At 40.1% G+C, this 18,993-nt stretch overlaps 1 pseudogene; it reads right to left on the bottom strand.

Annotated features, from left to right (window-relative positions):
* Positions 1-12,695: 12,695 nt before the first annotated feature.
* LOC126931654 (elongation factor 1-alpha 1-like) lies at positions 12,696-18,386 on the bottom strand (annotated as a pseudogene).
* Between the last annotated feature and the right edge of the window lie 607 nt (positions 18,387-18,993).

Raw genomic sequence — 18,993 nt, forward strand, 5'->3', positions numbered from 1 at the left:
GGGCAATAACACGCGTTGAACTGTTATCTCCTGTGATAACACTTTCTTCTGGAATACCTCCTGAAATACCTACCAGACGCTGTTTTACAGTTCACTTTTCTTTTTTAGTAGAAGGTGTACACTCTAAAATAACAATGAAAAGTATACCATAGTAAATACGTAAATTAGCAACATATTCATTATCAAGTATTATGCACTGTATAGAATTGCATGTGCTTTTATACTACTGGCAGGGCACTACATTTGTTTACACCAGCACCACCACATTGCCACAAACATATGAGTAATGTGTTGCCCTATGATGTTACAATGGCTACAATATAACTTGCGGATAGGAATTTTTCAGCTCCCTTATAATCTTATGGAAATATCATTGTGTATGCAGTTCATCATTGACCAAAATGTTATATCGTTCATAACTGTGTGTGTGCGTGTGTGTGTGTGTGTGTGTGTATGTGTGTGTGTGTATATATATGTATGTGTGTGTATATATATGAGAGAGTGAGAGAGAGAAAATTAGCTCATGCAATTGTGAGGACTGATGAACCTGAAATCTACAGAGCAGATTGGCAGTCCGGAGACCCAGGGAAGAGTTCACACTGCAACTCAAACCCAAAGGCAATCTGGAGGCAGAATTCCCTCTTCCCTGGGCAATCTCAGTCTTTTCTTTGATGGCCTTCAACCAATTAGATGAGATCCACTCATGTAGAAAAATCTGCTTCACTGAAAGACTTTTGATTTAATTGTTAATCTCATCTAAAAACACCTTCACAGCAACATCTACACTAATGTTTGACCAAATATCTTTGTACCAGAGCCTAGCCAAGTTGACACGTAAAGTTAACCATTACAAGGGGGGCTACCTGATTCCCAAACTTTTGTTTGACATTTTATTTGCTATTAATTAGGAAATCTTATATCTCTTTAAGGACAGAGGTAAGCTTGTAAAAAAACTGATGACAATTCAAGTGATTCTTTTTCAGTAATAATATAAACAAATTTTGTCCCAAAGAGATGCAAGCGATGTGAATACAACCCAAAAGTTATCATTTATTGTTGCTTTTGTGTCTAACCTACTATCATTATTTTAATGCTTAAAATATGCTCTTTCAATAAACCTTGCCATTTACAAGTTCACTAATTAATGAGCTGAATAAAACTTTTAACCCATATTTATTTTATGTTTTAAAAAGTATCATGTTTTTAACTTTTGAAAATTATACTTTGACAGGGAATAAACACACAGTATGCAATATAGAAAAGAATGAGCATAATTATTCAATTTGTGGTTTTTTATTTAATTTAATCATGCATGTCAAGAGACTGTTACCATCTCATTTTCTTCATTAGTCTCTAATTGATATGGTTGTTGGAGTTAAGACATATACAATAAGCTCTCCAAATATTCTTTCTCCCCCATTCACTCTAGTCTCTCTTCTGGGGACTCTTATTACATATGTTTTGGATCTTCTCATTGTATTCACTCTGTTTCTTTTTTTTTTTTTTTTTTTTTTTGAGACAGAGTTTCACTCTGTCACCCAGGCTGGAGTGCAGTGGGCACGATCTCGGCTCGTGGCAACCTCCGCCTCCCAGGGTAAAGCAATCCTCCTGCCTCAGCCTCCAGAGTAGCTGGGATTACAGGTGTGTGCCACCACACCTGGATAGTTTTTGTATTTTTAGTAGAGACAGGGTTTCACCATGTTGGCAGGGCTGGTCTCCAACTCCTGACCTCAGGTGATCCACCTGCCTAAGCCTCGCGAAGTGCTGGGATTACAGACATGAGCCACTGCACCAGCCCTCTGTTTCTTAATCTTTCTTTTATTTTCCATCCTTTTCTCCCCTGTCAGGCTGCATTCTGGATAGTGATTTCTAATTTATCTTTCAGTTTGATGATTTTCTTTTTTAGTCTATCAAAACTGCTATTTAATCTATTCATAGAATTTTTTGTTTCAAAGGCTTCACTTTTTATTTCTGGAATTTCTATTTGCTTCTCCACTAAATCTGCCCATTTTTTTCTCACAGCATCTTGTCTGGTGTTCGGATTATTTATTTTATGCAGCCAATCATTTAAAACATACTAATTTTCTTTCCCTGTCATATTTTTCTATAATATGATACTTTTGGGATATTGATCTTGCTGTTTATTGTGTCTGCTCAATCTGGTTTATGCTGAATTGTTCTTCTCCTCCTCTTCTCCCTCCTCCTCCTCTTCCTTCTTCTTTTTCTTCCTTCCTTCTTCTTTTTTTTCCTTCCTTCCTCCTCCTCCTTCCCTCCTTCCTTCTTTCCCTCCTCCCTCTCTCTTCTCCCTCTCTCTTCTTCCTACCTCCCTCTCTCTTCTCCCTCTCTCTTGTTCCTTCCTCCCTCTCTTTCTTTTCTTTTCTTTTCTTCCTTTCTTTCTTTCTTTCTTTCTTTCTTTCTTTCTTTCTTTCTTTCTTTCTTTCTTTTCTTTCTTTCTTTTCTTTCTTTTCTTTCTTTTCTTTCTTTCTTCTTTCCTTTCTTGTGAGGATCAAATCTATATTAGTTTCCCATTGCTGTGGTCATAAATTAGCATGAACTATTTGGCTTCAAACACCACAGATTTGTTATCTAATAGTTCTACAGATCACAGATGCAAAATGTGTCTAATTGGGCTAAAACCAGGTATTGGCAGTGCTGGTTCCTTCTGGATGCCAGGGGAGAATACATTTCCTTACGTTTTCCAGCCTCTAGCTCTCATTCCCTAGCTGGTGACCTCATTCCATCTTCAAACCCAACAATGATGGTTTACATCAGAGTCACATCCCACGACTCTGACCTCTTTGGTCTTTCCCTTTCACTTTTGAGAACACTTGTGATGACATTGGGACCACCAGAATGACCCAGGATAATCTCCTTATTATCTGGTCAACTGATTAGCAACTTTCATTCCATCTGTAATCTTAATTCCTTTTTGCCATGTGTGATAACATATTCACAGGTTCTAGGGATTGGGATTTGGATGTCTTTGGGGAGCCATTATTCTACCTATCTTACAGCCTCTTGAGGATCTCAGCTTTATGCAAAGACCTCAATTCTAACTTGCAACCTCTGTTGTACCAGGGCTCAAGGCACTAAAACCTAGACTCTTAGGTTAACAAAACCAAAAGCTTCATCCAGTGAAGCTGCAGTACTAGCTCATATGCTCACCACCTTTGATTTTATTTCTTCCTTTCTTTCATTGGGGATTTATTTTTCTTTCTTACAAGCTTAGCTGTAATTTAAAGGAATATTTGTTATATTTATCCAGTATTTCTAGGAGTTCACAGTGTGCAAATTTGAGAATTAACTAGTCAACAATATGGTCAGGAAAATACATCTCCAATATGATCCCACTGGATCAACCAGGGTACAAACAAGAGGCACTATAAAGTGTATATCCGAATGCTTAAAAGTTACAAAGGAAGCTCTAATTATTTTTAACTAAAATGTATTCAGTCCTCCTAACTTGACAAATGCACTGCATAATGACCTAGAAGGTCAGATTATAATGTAAGATTCTCACATTCCTTGGTATTCTGCAGAGGACTAGGCTACCTGAGGAGAGATGGCCCCCAGCTGTGGCCTGTTTTCTTTCTCTTTTTACCACTGGCTCCTTCCAGCACTGTGAGGCCTACCCAGGCATGTGGACCTCCCACCGTTCTCCCAATGTTAAACTCTGTTCAAACCCTTGGCCAACAGCCACCCTTGGCTACTCCTCAGGCCTCAGAGTTGTATGTACAAATAGCAAGTCTGGCCTCTGCAGGGAAAATCTAAGAATCCTGTGGCAGTTTGGGCAGCGAATTCCAGGAATTTAGGTACCTGAGTTTAAAAAAGGCAGAGTGTGGGCTCCAGGCAGCTCAGTCCCCTTAGACCTATGGACCTGGTTCTGTGGGGAGGAGAGCAGTGGCCAGAACACAGCCTTCTAAAGCACTGTGCCTTGAGCCAGACACCCTCTTATCTGGCTCTCAAGGTGGCCTCACAACCAACTGCCAAAATATGTCCACTTCTGCTACCTGTACTATAAGTTGGAACTTCCCCAAGTTATTTTTTACTTGGGCTATTGCTATAGCTTCCTAACTGATATCCTGATCACCAGTGTCACTGCTGGTCATTAGAAACTGGTTGAAATCCTAGCCTGACTACTTATTAGCAGTATAACTTTGAGCAAGTGACTTAACCTTTCTGGAACCTTCATTTGCTCAGCAAAATTGCGCCTAAGTTTTAGACTCACAGAAACTATGGGAGATAAATGTTTATGGTTGTTTTGAGCCATTACGGTTTGGAGTAACTTGTTATACATAAATGAATAACTAATGTATTATCACCCCACCTCACTTTTGAAATCATGGTATAATATACGTTATTCTAGAGGGACTTTCTAAAACCTAATAGAATAGAAAACAATAGTAAAGGTCATAACTTGTTCTGTTGGTTCCTTAATAGTACAAGTACCAATTATTTTAAGACAATGACTAAAAAAACCTTACAGGCTAACTAAACTGGACACATATCATATCAGGTCTCTCTCTCATGGCATACATGCAGATTCTACATGGAGGGTGGTGCTGTGCTGTGTCCTCCACTCCAGCACTAAGCCCTTCTAACCCTACAGTAGTTTGGTTCCAACACTCCTTAAAGCCTATTGCTAAGTCACAGAGACCTTACTCTTCTTGATATTTATATGGTAATATTGAGGAATAGGCTGGTTTGGTTGGTCAAACAGTATATTTAATACTTAACCAGCATTACTGGCTGGGTGCAGTGGCTGATGCCGGTAATCCCAGCACTTTGGGAGGCCAACGCAGGCAGATCACAAGGTCAGGAGTTCGAGACCAGCTTGTCCAACATGGTGAAACCCCGTCTTTACTAAAAATACAAAAATTAGCCGGGTGTGGTGGTGGCACGCACCTATAATCCCAGCTACTCCAGAGGCTGAGGCAGGAGAATTGCTTGAACCTGGAGGCAGAGGTTGTAGTGAGCTGAGATTGCAATGCTGCACTCCAGTCTGGGTGACAGAGCAAGACTCCATCTCAAAAAATAGTAATAAAATAAAAATAAAAATAAATTATAAAATAAAAAATAAAAATATTTAACCAGGATTATGAAATCCAAACTGCCTATTGAACCTGGCCAACAACTAAGATAGACATGAACATAATTTATCGTTTGCAATGTAGAGAATACTAATTTACTATATTTCTACTCTGAGTCACTAAAATCTATTTCTAATGTCTTTAGTTTTGTCATTTATATCAGCGGGCCCCAATGTTTTTGGCACCAGGAACCAGTTTTGTGGAAGACTATTTTTCCACAGACCAGGGTGGGGATGGTTCCAGAATGAAACTGTTCCACCTCAGATCATCAGGCATTAGATCCTCATAAGGAGTGCGCAACCTAGATTCCTCGCATGCACAGTTCACAGTAGGGTTCATGCTCCTCTGAGAATCTAATGCCGTGGATCTGACAGGAAATGGAGCTCAGGTGGAAATGCTTGCTCCTCTTCCACTCACCTCCTGCTATGCAGCCTGGTTCCTAACAGGCCATGGACCAATACCAGTCCACAGCTCGGGAGTTGGGAACCCCTGACTTATATGTTCTTTTGCTCACTCATTCAGCGTATATTTATGAAGTATTTTCTATGTGCTGGCTCCAATAGAGAGTACAAACTAAATAAGACATTTGCCCTAAATTCTAATGAAAAAGAGAGAATTTATAGTCTAATAGAAGATAAGTCTAGGCACAGTGGCTCATGACTGTAATCCCAGCACTTTGGGACGCTGAGGCGGGAGGATTGCTTGAGTCCAGGAGTTTGAGACAAGCCTGGGCAACATAACGAGACCTTGTTCTATTAAAATTTAAAAATATATAATAAAATAAAAAGCTGCTTTTAGAAATATAAACCCTTTGCATGAAGAGGAAGCATGTATGTGTGCCTGTGTGTATATACACACATAGGTCTATTCATCCTCCAGATGAAGAGGGAGTGCTATAGTTTTTAAAAAGTACTGAAGTAGAACATGTGAAGAAAATTGCACAAATCCTAAGTGCATGGCTTAATGAATTTATTAAAATTGAACTCAATAACCAGCACCCAGATGAAAAAACAGAATTTTACTAGCACTCAAGAATCCCTTTTCTTGTCTACACTTTGGCAGAGGGGAGGAAGTACATCAAACAACTTTTTTTTTTTTCTGTTTCAACAATCTGCTTAATACATACCTTCCTGCATCATGAGTCACTCAGACCATTATTAGTCAGCCTTCAAAAATAGTTTCTCCGAGACAATTCTCTCCCTCCTCACAAGCTAAACAGTGATTAACGTCCAGGTGAACCAGAGTAAAAATTTCCAGCTGTCAAATTAACAATGAGAAAGCATTCTTTTCCTCATAAAAGATGTGTCTAGACTCATGAAAATTAGAAAGTGGCCGGGTGCGGTGGCTCACGCCTGTAATTCCAACACTTTGGGAGGCCGAGGCGGGCAGATCACGAAGTCAGGAGACAGAGACCATCCTGGCTAACATGGTGAAACCCTGCCTCTACTAAAATAAATACAAAAAATTAGCCAGGCGTGGTGGCGGGCGCCTGTAGTCCCAGCTACTCGGGAGGCTGAGGCAGGAGAATGGCGGGAACCCGGGAGGCGGAGCTTGCAGTGAGCGGAGATCGTGCCACTGCACTCCAGCCTGGGCGACAAAGCGAGACTCCGTCTCAAAAAAGAAAAAAGGAAAAGAAAATTAGAAAGAAAAAATATTCATTAGTTCATCACATAAAGGGTTATTCCCTCAAACATAATTCCTACCTTTTCTCTAGTTTAAAATGAGTTCAGCTGTTCTTATTTAAAGTCAAGTCATACACATAAAGCAAACCTAATGCAGTCTTTATTACAGTAGTAGACAGGAAGCACGCACCAAACCATTTAGATACTACAACCCCATAATGTTGCATCGAAGCTGTGGCATGTTATTAGAAACCAAGTGATGTGCAGCATCTTTTATTTTATGTTTAGAAAGCACAGGACAGCTATCTGACCCAAAGGTGAATCAATGTGGATACCGACAGGCAAAGCAGCCATCGAGGTATAGGAATTCAGAGGAATGATGTTTAAGTCTCCTTGAGTGATAATATCAATCAGTAGCTACAGGAAATGCTAGAGACACTTTTGCACTAGGTCCTCTAATCTTTCTGAGAAAATCCTCATCACAATTCAAACAGAATGAGTAAAAGTAAGAGTAGATCTTCAGTAGGCAAAGAACTCAGACTGGGACCCCATGGATCATCGATTTGATGTTGTTTTTTTCTGGAGAATTAGAAAGGTTGAAGAAAGCTTGAATCCCAGCATTTGTGTTGCCGATTTCAGTAAAGTCTCCATTGTTTCACAACTTTCTCCAAAGAATCTGAAACCTAATTCCACATAAGCATAACTAGGAGCTTTTTAAGGTAAAAACCATGGGTTTTGTTTGTTTTTTCCTCTAACTGTGGCATCTCTCACAGCACTTGGGACAGTGTAATTGATTAATAAATAGTTCATAATTGAATGAATGACTGTGTGGAACTTTCTCCTAAAAGTGATTAGGAGCCATTGAAGCGTGTTCAGGAAATGAGTGACATGACCAGATTTCCTCTATAGGTAACTCCTTCTGGCAATAGTATGGAGCATATATTACAGAGACAGACCAGGAGGTATTACTGGGAGGCAATAGTCCTAGTCCAGACTAGAATAAGTGATAGTCTCAACTAAGGTTGCGCAGGTTAAGGTGAAAAGTAGAAACTGACTTAAAGGATACTTAAAAAGTAAAATCTATGTGATGTAGTCATTGATGGAATGTGGAGGGAGAGAGAAAATACTAGAGGAGGACTCTAAAAATGATTCTTGGGATTCTGGTTTGGTCTTTTGAATGAGTGATGGGATAGATGGTTGAGGTAAAAAATGCATTAGTGGGAGGAACAGATTAGATATCAAATGCAGTGAGTTTACAGTAGCTTCTTTAGGCTTAAGGTGCCTGTGGGATGTCTGATTTAGAATCAATAGAGTGGAAACAGTTATTAAAGCCATGGGTTTTGATGTTTTTGTTCACAGAAAAAAAAAAAAAAGGTGTAGCATGAAAATCCAGAGGGCTGAGGGCAGAACCACAGGCAATACAGACATTTAGAGGTTGAGCAGAGGACAAAAATACTGACACAAGGAGCAGGATTGCCCACAAATGACCCTGGGTATTTATCCTAGGATACCTGGATACCAAGCTAGCTGGGATCAGGGACCCATGTACCCCTACTCCCAGAAGGGGAACTGAACCTAAGCTTTTCTCTGTTTGGCAGGGGAAGCTGCAGCATTCATAGACCCTAAGCTCTCCAGATACTGGGCTGCTGGTGTACCCCTAAAGTAACTAAGCATATGTATTAAGATGTATGCATTTCCTAAAAGCCACACATAAGAAAGGTAGAATTTCTTCTCCCTTATGATAATTTAACTTTGTTTTTGGTATCAGATAAGATTATCAAGTGACTCATTTTTTAAAAGAATAAAAGAATAAAGTAAAAACAGGGGACTTGCCAAGATATTCACTTTGGGAGGCTGTACATCTATCCTAGCAAGGATGTTACTGAACAAGACATTTTGGAAGATTCTCTTTTCAATTTGCCTCAGCTTGAAAGGGTAAAAGTTCATATTTTTAGACAAATTTAAGTTTTGAAAACAATCCAAGTTGTTGTTTGTAATAAAGTTTGGTGGAAAAAGTAAATGACAATAATGAAACACAATCATGTCATGCTATAAGGAAATGGATTGTTTTTCCTCTTTAGGGCCCTAATGATCTGCTCCATTTTCCTGCCTTTCTCTTGTTCCCTCCCTTTCTTTCCAGGAGCTCTTGCATAGTCCAGCCAGACTAATCTTCATGAAGCGTAATTCCAATCATGTCACTATCTTTTTCAAAACTTGTCAGTAACTTCGGGGTACTCACGTAAAAATGTCTAAACCCCTTGGTCTGGAAGTCTAGGTTCTTTCCAGTCTTACTGAAACTTGTTACTTGTCCTCCCTTTCATCCCAATAAACTGAACTCTTGAATGTTTTCTGTTCATTCTCTATGGTTTTTGATAGGGTTTGGCTGTGTCCCCATACAAATCTCAACTTGAATTGTAACTCTCAGAATTCCCACGTGTTGGGGAAGGGACTGAGTGGGGAGGTAATTGAGTCATGAGGGCCAGTCTTTCCCGTGCTATTCTTGTGATAGTGAACAAGTCTCATGAGATCTGATGGGTTTATCAGGGGTTTCTGCTTTTGCTTCTTTCTCATTTTCTCTTACTACCGCCATGTAAGAAGTGCCTTTCTCCTCCTGTCCTGATTCTGAGGCCTCCCCAGCCATGTGGAAACTGTAAGTCCAATTAAACCTCTTTTTCTTCCCAGTCTCAGGTATCTTTTTATAAGCAACATGAAAACAGATTAATACAATAAATTGGTACCAGTAGAGTGGGGTGTTACTGAAAAGATACTCAAACATGTGGAAGCGACTTTGGAACTGGGTAACAGCAGAGGTTGGATCTCTTTGGAGGGCTCAGAAGAAGACAGGAAAATGTGCGAAAGTTTGGAACTTCCTAGAGACTTGTTGAATGGCTTTGCCCAAAATGCTGATAGCAATATGGACAATAAAGTCTAGGCTCAGGTGGTCTTAGATGGAGATGAAGAACTTTTTGGGAACTGGAGTAAAGGTAACTCTTGTTATGTTTCAGCAAAGAGACTGGCAGCATTTTGCCCCTGTCCTCCCTAGAGATCTGCAGAACTTTGAACTTGAGAAAGATGATTTAGGGTATCTGGTGGAAGAAATTTCTAAGCAGCAAAGCATTCAATAAGTGACTTGGGCTCTGTTAAAGACATTCAGTTTTATAAGGGAAGCAGAGCATAAAAGTTTGGAAAATTTGCAATGCAATAGAAAGGAAAAACCCATTTTCTGGGAAGAAATTCAAGCCAGCTGCAGAAATTTGCATAAGTAGCAAGGACCCTAATGTTAATCTCCAAGATCTTTGGGAAGATGTCTCCAGGCCATGTCAGAAACCTTCACAGCAGGCCCTACCATCACAGGCCCAGAGGCCCAGAAGGAAAAAGTGGTTTCATAGGCTGGGTCCAGGGTCACTGTGCTGTATGCAGCCTAGGGACTTGGTGCCCTGTGTCCCAGCTATTCCAACCATGACTGAAAGGGGCCAACATATAGCTCAGGCTGTGGCTTTAGAGGGTGAAAGCCCCAAGCCTTGGCAGTTTTCACATGGTGTTGAACCTGTGGGTGCACAGAAGTCAAGAATTGAGGTTTGGGAACCTCCACCTAGATTTCAAAAGATGTAAGGAAACACCTCGATGACCAGGCAAAAGTTTGCTGCAAGGGTGGGGCCTTCATGGAGAACCTCTGCTAGGGCAGTGTGGAAGGGAAATGTGAGGTTGGACCTCCCATGCAGAGTCCCTACTGGGGCACTGCTTAGTGGAGCTGTGAGAAGAGGGCCATCATCCTCCAGACCTCAGAATGGTAGATCCATTGACAGCTTGCACTGTGCACCTGGATAAGCCACAGACACTCAATGCCAGCCTGTGAAAGCAACTGGGAGGGAGGAGGCTGTACCCTGCAAAGCCACAGGGGCGGAGCTGCCCAAGACCCTGGGAGCCCACCTCGTGCATTAGTATGACCTGGATGTGAGACCTGGAGTCAAAAGAGATCATTTTGGAGCTTCAAAATTTGGTTGCCCTGCTGGATTTCGGACTTGCATGGGTCCTGTAACCCCTTTGTTTTGGCCAATTTCTCCCATTTGGAATGGCTGTATTTACCCAATACCAGGACCCCCATTGTATCTAGGAAGTAACTAGTTTGCTTTTTATTTTACAGGCTCATAGGCAGAAGGTACTTGCCTTGTCTCAGATGAAACTGTGGACCATGGACTTTTGGGTTAATGCTGAATTGAGTTAAGACTTTGGGGGACTGTTGGGAAGGCATGATTGGTTTTGAAATGTGAGGACATGAGATCTGGAGGGGTCAGGGTGGAATGATATGATTTGGTTGTGTCCCCACTCAAATCTTAACTTGAATTGTATCTCCTAGAATTCTCACATGTTGTGGGAGGGACCCAGGGGGAGGTAATTGAATCATAGGGGCCGGTCTTTCTTGAGCTATTCTCGTGATACTGAATACATATCACAAGATCTGAAGGGTTTATCAGGGGTTTCCACTTTCACTTCTTTCTTATTTTCTCTTGCCACTGCCATGTAAGAAGTGCCTTTCTCCTCCTGCCATGATTCTGAGGCCTCCTCAGCCATGCAAAACTGTAAGTCCAATTAAACCTGTTTTTGTTCCCAGTTTCCGTTATGTCTTTATCAGCAATGTGAAAACAGACTAATACAGTTTTTTATTTTTTTGTTTTCTCTCCATGTCCAATTTCTACCTTTCTTTTAAGACACTGAGTGAATGTCCTCAAGCCCATTTAGGCTTCCCTGATTGCTGCAATCCTGTTCCATATCCTTGGCTTCTTCTACCCAAGATAAACCCGTCACCCTCCTGCCACAGGAATGCCCAAACTCCTCATTTCGATTACATAGGGTTTTGTGGGAATATGGTGTCAGTATTAATGCAACGTTTTAGTTATTAATAGCAATGATATATTTAATATAATAGAAGGAATTTTAAAAAGTGGACAATAATAAGATACCTAACATAGGTTACATTGATTATAGAGTAGCCAAAAGAGCACACAATCTTTAGAATTTGACAAAATGTATTTGAATCCTAACTCTACTGTTTATTAGCTGGGTCCCTTTAGGCAGCTTATTTAATATCTCTAAGAATCTACTCTTTCATCTGTAAAATGAAAGATAATGACATCAGCTTCATAACTTTATTATGAGGATCAGAAGAAAGTCATGCAAAAGACTTTCTAATGATCTTAGAGAGAGGAAGTCCTCTATAAACGTGACAAGACCTAGAAGCCATAAAAGATTGCTATTTTGACTGCATAAAATGTAAACATTTTTGCATGACAAAATAATGCATAACCAAAGCCATAAGAGGGTAAACTGGAAAACATTTTTGTAGCATTTATGACAGATAAATTACTTTCATTCTCTCATATATCGATGAAGAAAAGGACCAATTTATTGAAAACATGGACAGAAGACATAAAAATACTCCATAGAAGGTGAAATACAAATAGCTTATAAACATATAAAAAGATGCTCAACTTCGGGCTAGGCGTAGTGGCTCACACCTGTAATCCCAACACTTTGGGAGGCCAAGGTGGGTGGATCACGAGATCAGGAGATCGAGACCATCCTGGCTAACATGGTGAAACCCCGTCTATACTAAAAGTACAAAAATAATAGCCAGGCATGGTGGCGGGCGCCTGTAGTCCCAGCTACTAGGGAGGCTGAGGCAGGAGAATGGCATGAACCCGGGAGGCAGAGCTTGCAGTGAGCCAAGATAACATCACTGCCCTCCAGCCTGGGTGACAGAGAGAGACTCTGTCTCAAAGGAAAAAAAAAAAAAAAAAAGATGCTCAATCTTTCTTGTAATATAACATAAATATAACATAAATGCAAAGTAAAACTCAATAATAGACTATTTTCACCTAACTCCTAAATGATAGGGGAAGTAAGCATATTATTAAGGGAAGTGTAAATTGGTACAACTTTTTCTGAAAAGCAATTTGACAACAGCAATTTTTAAAATAATAATTTAACCATATACTACTCCTCTGAGCAATTTCCCATCTGGGAATGTATACGCCTGTGCTCTCCGGTATAGCAGCCAGTGACCATATTTGGTTACTGAGCACTTGAAATGTGGCGTATCTGAAATGACATGTAATTTAAGTGTAAAACACACACTGAATTTTAAAGCCTTAGAATAAGTAAAATAATGTAAAATATTTCATTTTTTAATTGATTACATGTTGGAAATGACATATTTTGGATATAATGAATTAAATATAATATACTATTAAGATTAATTTTACTTATTTCTTTTACTTTTAAAAATGTGGCTGCTAGAACATTGAAACTTACATATGTTGTTCACATTATATTCCTTTTGAACCTTGTTAGCATATACAGTTCTACCTGCATGCATAAGAAATTATGTATGTAAAAAGAATATCTAAAAAACATCTTTAATATTCACCAATACAGTCTTTGCTAAATAAAATATGATACATTCAGACAATAGAATATTATGTGGACTGAAAAAAGAATGAGACCAGTCTGTCCTAAGATGGGGAGCTTTCTGCTAGATATTATTAAGTTAAAAAAAAAATAAAGCATGGAATAGATGTGTAGTGAGTTAATGTTGGTGTTCAGTGTATATTAAATGAATTTTGAATGAATTATGTAAATTGTACTTATGCATAGAATATTCTTGGAATATGCACAAGAAATTGTTTTTAGTTATCGTTCTAGAGAGAGGAAATTGTGGTTCACCATCAGGGGCTGGAGAAGATTTATTTTTAACTCTACTTTTTTGTATTGATTAAATGTTTTGCAACATGTATTCATTACCTATTTAGAAAAAAACCTGTATTTACAAGTTTTCATTGTCTTTGAAGCAAACAATTCTTATAAAGAATTTCCTGAAGTCAGCTATGGTGAAGGTGGAAGACGGATGTAAAATCACAAAGCCTTACGCAGTAGTAGGTTCCTAAGAAATAGCTGTTTCTTTCCCTTCCCCACACTTTGACTAAGAGCATAGATGTCATAATAGAATCTTTCCACATTTCAGAGATCCCTTAAGCATCCCTATCACGTTATGGCTCTAGAGATGTCAAATGTAAATGGGATGAGGCTACACTGATCCTGTGACATGCCCTGGAAGTTAGTTATTTCTCCCCAATAAATCCCAGAAACTGGCCTGCTTACTTTTATATATGTCTCATCAAAATGGAAGGCAGTCTGTATAATGTATAACTTCCCAGTCAGTGTAATATTGTAGGCTGTCTACAAACTTTATTACTATATTAAGGGTTGAAGCAAACTTTTCCAGTTATTACATCCTCGGCACTAAAATCTTCACTCTCCTTGTCAGTCTCTTGATTCTTCAGCAGTTAAAACACTCTCTTTTATTTCTGTATCAGAAACTCTATGTGCTTCCCTAACCTCTTTGTCTACTTCAATCACCTCTTCTCACTTTGATGAAGTTTGTTGATTGATTGCTTCTCATGGGTACGACTGGCTTTCCGGCCCTTTGTCTAAATTTAAAACACTGGAGCCATTCTTCAGAAAATACACAGTACTCAATCAATTGCATTTGCTCATAAAATATCTTTTTTTTTTTTTTTAACAAAAGTGTCTTGATTCTGCTTCCTCATTTCCATTCCCATTGCCTCTGCCTGAGTCCAGGCCCTCTTCATCTTGTCTAGAATATGTCAATTACCTCTTAACTAGTCCGTGTGCTTTCAGACTCCCCACTGGCAATCCATTTTCTACTTTACTGCTAAATTCTAAAAACAGATTCATGCCTCCATTCATTCATTCATCAGACATTCATTAAGTATCTCCTTTGTGTCAGGCATCATGCTAGGAACTGGGGACACAAATACTAATTTTTCACAGGCAGGCACTACGTTTCTGGAGCTTAGAGTTCAGTGCAGGAAGCCATCGAGTAGACACATGGTTTACAGTGTACAGGGGTGGGCACAGGATGCCCTGGCAGCATCCATCAGGGAAGGAAATTTCCCCAGAGCCCTTGCTATCTGGTCCAATTGCTAAGAGACAGGAGGAGATGTTCTAAGCAGAGGGAGTAGCAAGGGCCAAAGCTAAGCAGGGTGGTACATGGTGTGTGTGGTGAGTGTGACTGGCCAGGCGGTCAGAGAAGATTTACAGGAGTCAGCACCAGGTAGTGGCAAAGGGCCTAGGGGGGCCATGCAAAGGAGTTCGAACTTTATTCTGAGGGCATATGTTTTAAGAACAGTGGTCATGAGATCAGATTTGCATTTTATGGAGATCATTATGGTAGGAGTTTGGAGGAGAGCTGGAGGGATGAAAGACTGGAGACTGGTAATAAGGTTAGGAAGAGGCTGGTTCAACTATTTGGTCATGAGGATAACCTAAATCAAGGTAAGAGCAGTAGGGGTGCTGAGCAGCAGACAGATTTGGAAGAACTCAACAATAAAATGGACTGGGTTTAGTGATTGCCTATTTGGATGTTTGTGAGAAGGAAGGAAGGGGGAAAAGTCAGAATTGACTCACAAATGTCTGGCTTGAGCCCTTGGGAGGCTATGAGAGGTTATGGAACAGGAAATGGCTTGGCAGAGAGAAGATAGTGGCAGTTGAGTATGTGGTCTGCATTCAGGTGAGAGATTTGGACTGGAGGCATTCATTCTTCATCCATTTACTCATTTAGTTAATAGATGTTGAGTACCTACTACATGCCAGGCACTGTTCTAAGCACAGGGATAGTGGCAACCAAACAGGACAAAATTCCTGTTCTAGTGGCAACCAAACAGGACAAAATTCCTGTTCTTGTGGCACCTTCATTCCAGTGAAGAAACTAAACAAACCCACACAAGTAAAGCAATGCATAATGACCTGTTGATATGTGCTTTGAAGACAAATACATTAGGATAGGGCAAGGAGACAAAGTGTGATGGGGTGTGAGGGATATTTTAGATAAGGGCATCCATGGAAAAGCATCTTTCAAGAGGTGCTATTTGAGCACAAACCTGAACGAAATGCCAGAGGGAGCCATGGGAACATTCAAGGGAAGAATATGCAAGGAAGAACCATGTGGGACAGCAGGCTCCCTAAGCAATGGGTAGCAGAGGCTGTGGGCAAGAGCGGGAGGGGAAAGGGATGCAGATGTTCTCATAATAGGACCTCTAACAGTACCTAAAAACCTTGATGTTTTGAGTGTATCATCTTGCTTCCTTTTGAAGCCAACCCTAGAACTAATTTCTTCCTCCATCATCACTTCCCAGCCTCTGATTAATATAGCACTGGCAACTTTGTATCACTAGTATTTGTTACCTTGGTATAATCTGAGCTTCTCCAAGTTAGGGATGCTGTTCATCTTGGTCACCTCAATAATCAGCACAGTGTGTCAGGAGCTGGTCCACAAATGTGTGTTGACAGAACAATATCGACAAACAACAGGACACAGCGAAGGTAAAACTGATGTCTAGGGGAGTGGTAAGTGGTTGGTGACAAGTAGGAACAAGGGATTGCTTTTTTAAAAAAACAACTTTATGTTTTAAAGCCCTGTAGTTTTACGTATTTCTCTTTGACAACTTTTGGTATTCATCTCCATCTCTCTAATAACTTAATTTGTAATTTTTTTTTCAATTTTAGGTTTTACCTATTGACTTTCCATCATAGAAGATGAAGAATCACTTCTCTCTGCACCCTCCTCCACCTGAACTACACACATATATACACTGCCCATATCCCTACCAACCCATTATAGCTGTGTCATAATTTTTGTTAAATTAACATTGCAGGTTCACATTTTAATGGTTATGTAAATAGTATTCACACCAGGTTATGTGGTATATTATGGTTGTTATTACGACTTTTCCTTTCTTGCACAATTTTTGTTTCCCTAGTGGTGGTTTTATTTCTTTCTTTCTTTATTTATTGTCATTTGGTTAATTGGTTGGTTTTCTAGTTTTCTGTGTCTAGTCATGAATTAAGCTTCTGGTCTACTGTTTCCCAGTCCTGTAACCTCTTCTAATACAATTAGACACGTGAGGGGTGTGTGTGTGTGTGTGACTATTCCTGATAATAGCACTACTAGAATCTTTCGACCTGCTACTTGCCCTGGTTGCTCTTTGGGCCCAGTGCTCACCTGTCATCCTGGGATTTTTCTTCACCTTTCTGAGACTGTATGTCCTGTCTTCCTCTGTTTTGGTTCACTCCTTTGTTTCAGTGTATCAGTTCCTCAGGCAGCTTCTTTGCTTCTTTTCATTAGAGATGTGGTCTCACCATGTTGTCCAGGCTGGTCTCAAACTCCTGGGCTCCAGCAGTTCTCCCACCTCAGCCTCCTGAGTGGTGGGGAGTACAGGTATGAGCCACCGCTCCTGGACTCAAGTAGCTCCTTGATAAGGTACACATATCCAGGCCTGGATAGCTCAGGATAATCACCTGAGCAATGAAGCCAGCTTCCATTGGTGGGTCATTTTTGCTGTCACTAGCAACTTTGCCACAACAAACATCTTTGACAGACACATTCTTGACATTGAAGCCCACATTGTCCCCAGGAAGAGCTTCACTCAAAGCTTCATGGTACATTTCTTTTTTTCTTTTTTTGAGATGGAGTCTCACTCTGTCACCCAGGCTGGAGTGCAGTGGTGCAATCTCGGCTCACTGCAAACTCTGCTTCCCGGGCTCAAGCGATCCTCCCACTTCAGCCTCCCAAGTAGCTGGGATTACAGGCATGCATCACTATGTCTGGCTAATTTTTGTATTTTTAGTAGAGTCAGGGTTTCACCATGTTGGCCAGGCTGGTCTCAAACTCCTGGCCTTATGTGATCTGCCCTCCTCGGCCTCCCAAGTGCTGGGATTGCAGGCATGAGTCACCACGCCTGGCCCATGAAACATTTCAACAGACTTTACTTCAGTTACAATATTGACTGGAGCAAGGGTGACCACCATATTGGGTTTGAGAACACCAGTCTCCACTCGGCCCACAAGCACGGTACCACTACCATCAGTTTTGCAGACATACTGGAGAGGTAGACCCAAGGGCTTATTAGTTGGATGAGTTGGTGGTAGGATGCAGTGCAGAGTGTCAAGCAGCATGGTTCCACTGGCATTGCCATCTTTATAGGTGAATTTCCATCCCTTGAACCAATGCATGTTAGCATGTGGCTTGAGCATGTTGTCACTATTTCAACCAGAAATTGGCACCAATGTTACTGTGTCCATGTTGTAGCCAATTTGCTTAATATAAGTGCTGTCGTTTTTCACAATTTTCTCTTCTGGCCATAGGGTGGCTCAGTGGAATTCATTTTGTTAACACCAGCAATTGGTTGCTTCATACCCAGTGTACAAGCAAGAACACCATGCTCATGGGTCTGCCCATTCTTGGAGATGCCACCTTCAGATTCACCAATGTCAACAGCAACAATCAGAACAGGAAAGTCAGTTGGAGATGTGCCTGGATTCATGTTTATGATAAAAATCTGTGTGTCCTGAGACATCAAATTTCCATGGGGAGATGTCAATGGTGATACGAAGTTCAGTCTCTGCTTTCAGTTTATTCAAGACCCGGGCATGGGAAAGAGCCCTTTTCCATCTCAGCAGCTTCCTTCTCAGATTTTTCGATGGTTCTTTTGTTGATGCTACCACATTTGTTGATCAGATGATCAGTGGTGGTGGACTTGCCCAAATCTATGTGTCCAATGACGATGATGTTGATATGAGTCTTTTGCCTTCCCATTTTAGCCTTTAGGAGTGGTTTTCACAACACCTGTGTTCTGGCAGGAAACCCATTGTGAAAAAGCCATTCTGATATTTGAAACTTGTTTAGTAACTTTTTTTTTGAGAATATTTAAGGCCTTTCAAGCCAGTGTTATTAAATTTGAAAATTTTTGTTTTGTTGTGTCTTTTTAAGACTTTGTTTTTCTCTTACAAGTGAAGAACATCACTTTATTTCTTAATAATCAGGAACTCTTTGCTCCTGAGATCTTTTTAAAAATAAAATTATTGGTGCATAATATACAAACAACAAATTGCATTATTTAAACCTGATATGTTAATAATATTGAGTCTTCTATCTCATGAACATGATACAGCTCTTCATTATTTAGGTCTTTAACTTCCCTCAGTAATGTTGTGTAGCTTTCAATGTACAATTATTGAATATAGTTTAGTACATTTATGTGTAAATAGTTCATACTTTTGGATGTTGTTGGAAATGAAATTGTAATTTTTATTTTTCTGATTGTTTATTGCTAGTATGTAGAATTCTATTTTTGTATATTGACCTTGCATAGGCCTTGCTGAGTTCAAATGGCTCTAGGAGTTTTTTTCTGGATTCCTTATGA

Source organism: Macaca thibetana, chromosome 11 (genome assembly GCF_024542745.1).
Source record: "Macaca thibetana thibetana isolate TM-01 chromosome 11, ASM2454274v1, whole genome shotgun sequence".
NCBI classification, from domain to species: Eukaryota; Metazoa; Chordata; class Mammalia; order Primates; family Cercopithecidae; genus Macaca; species Macaca thibetana.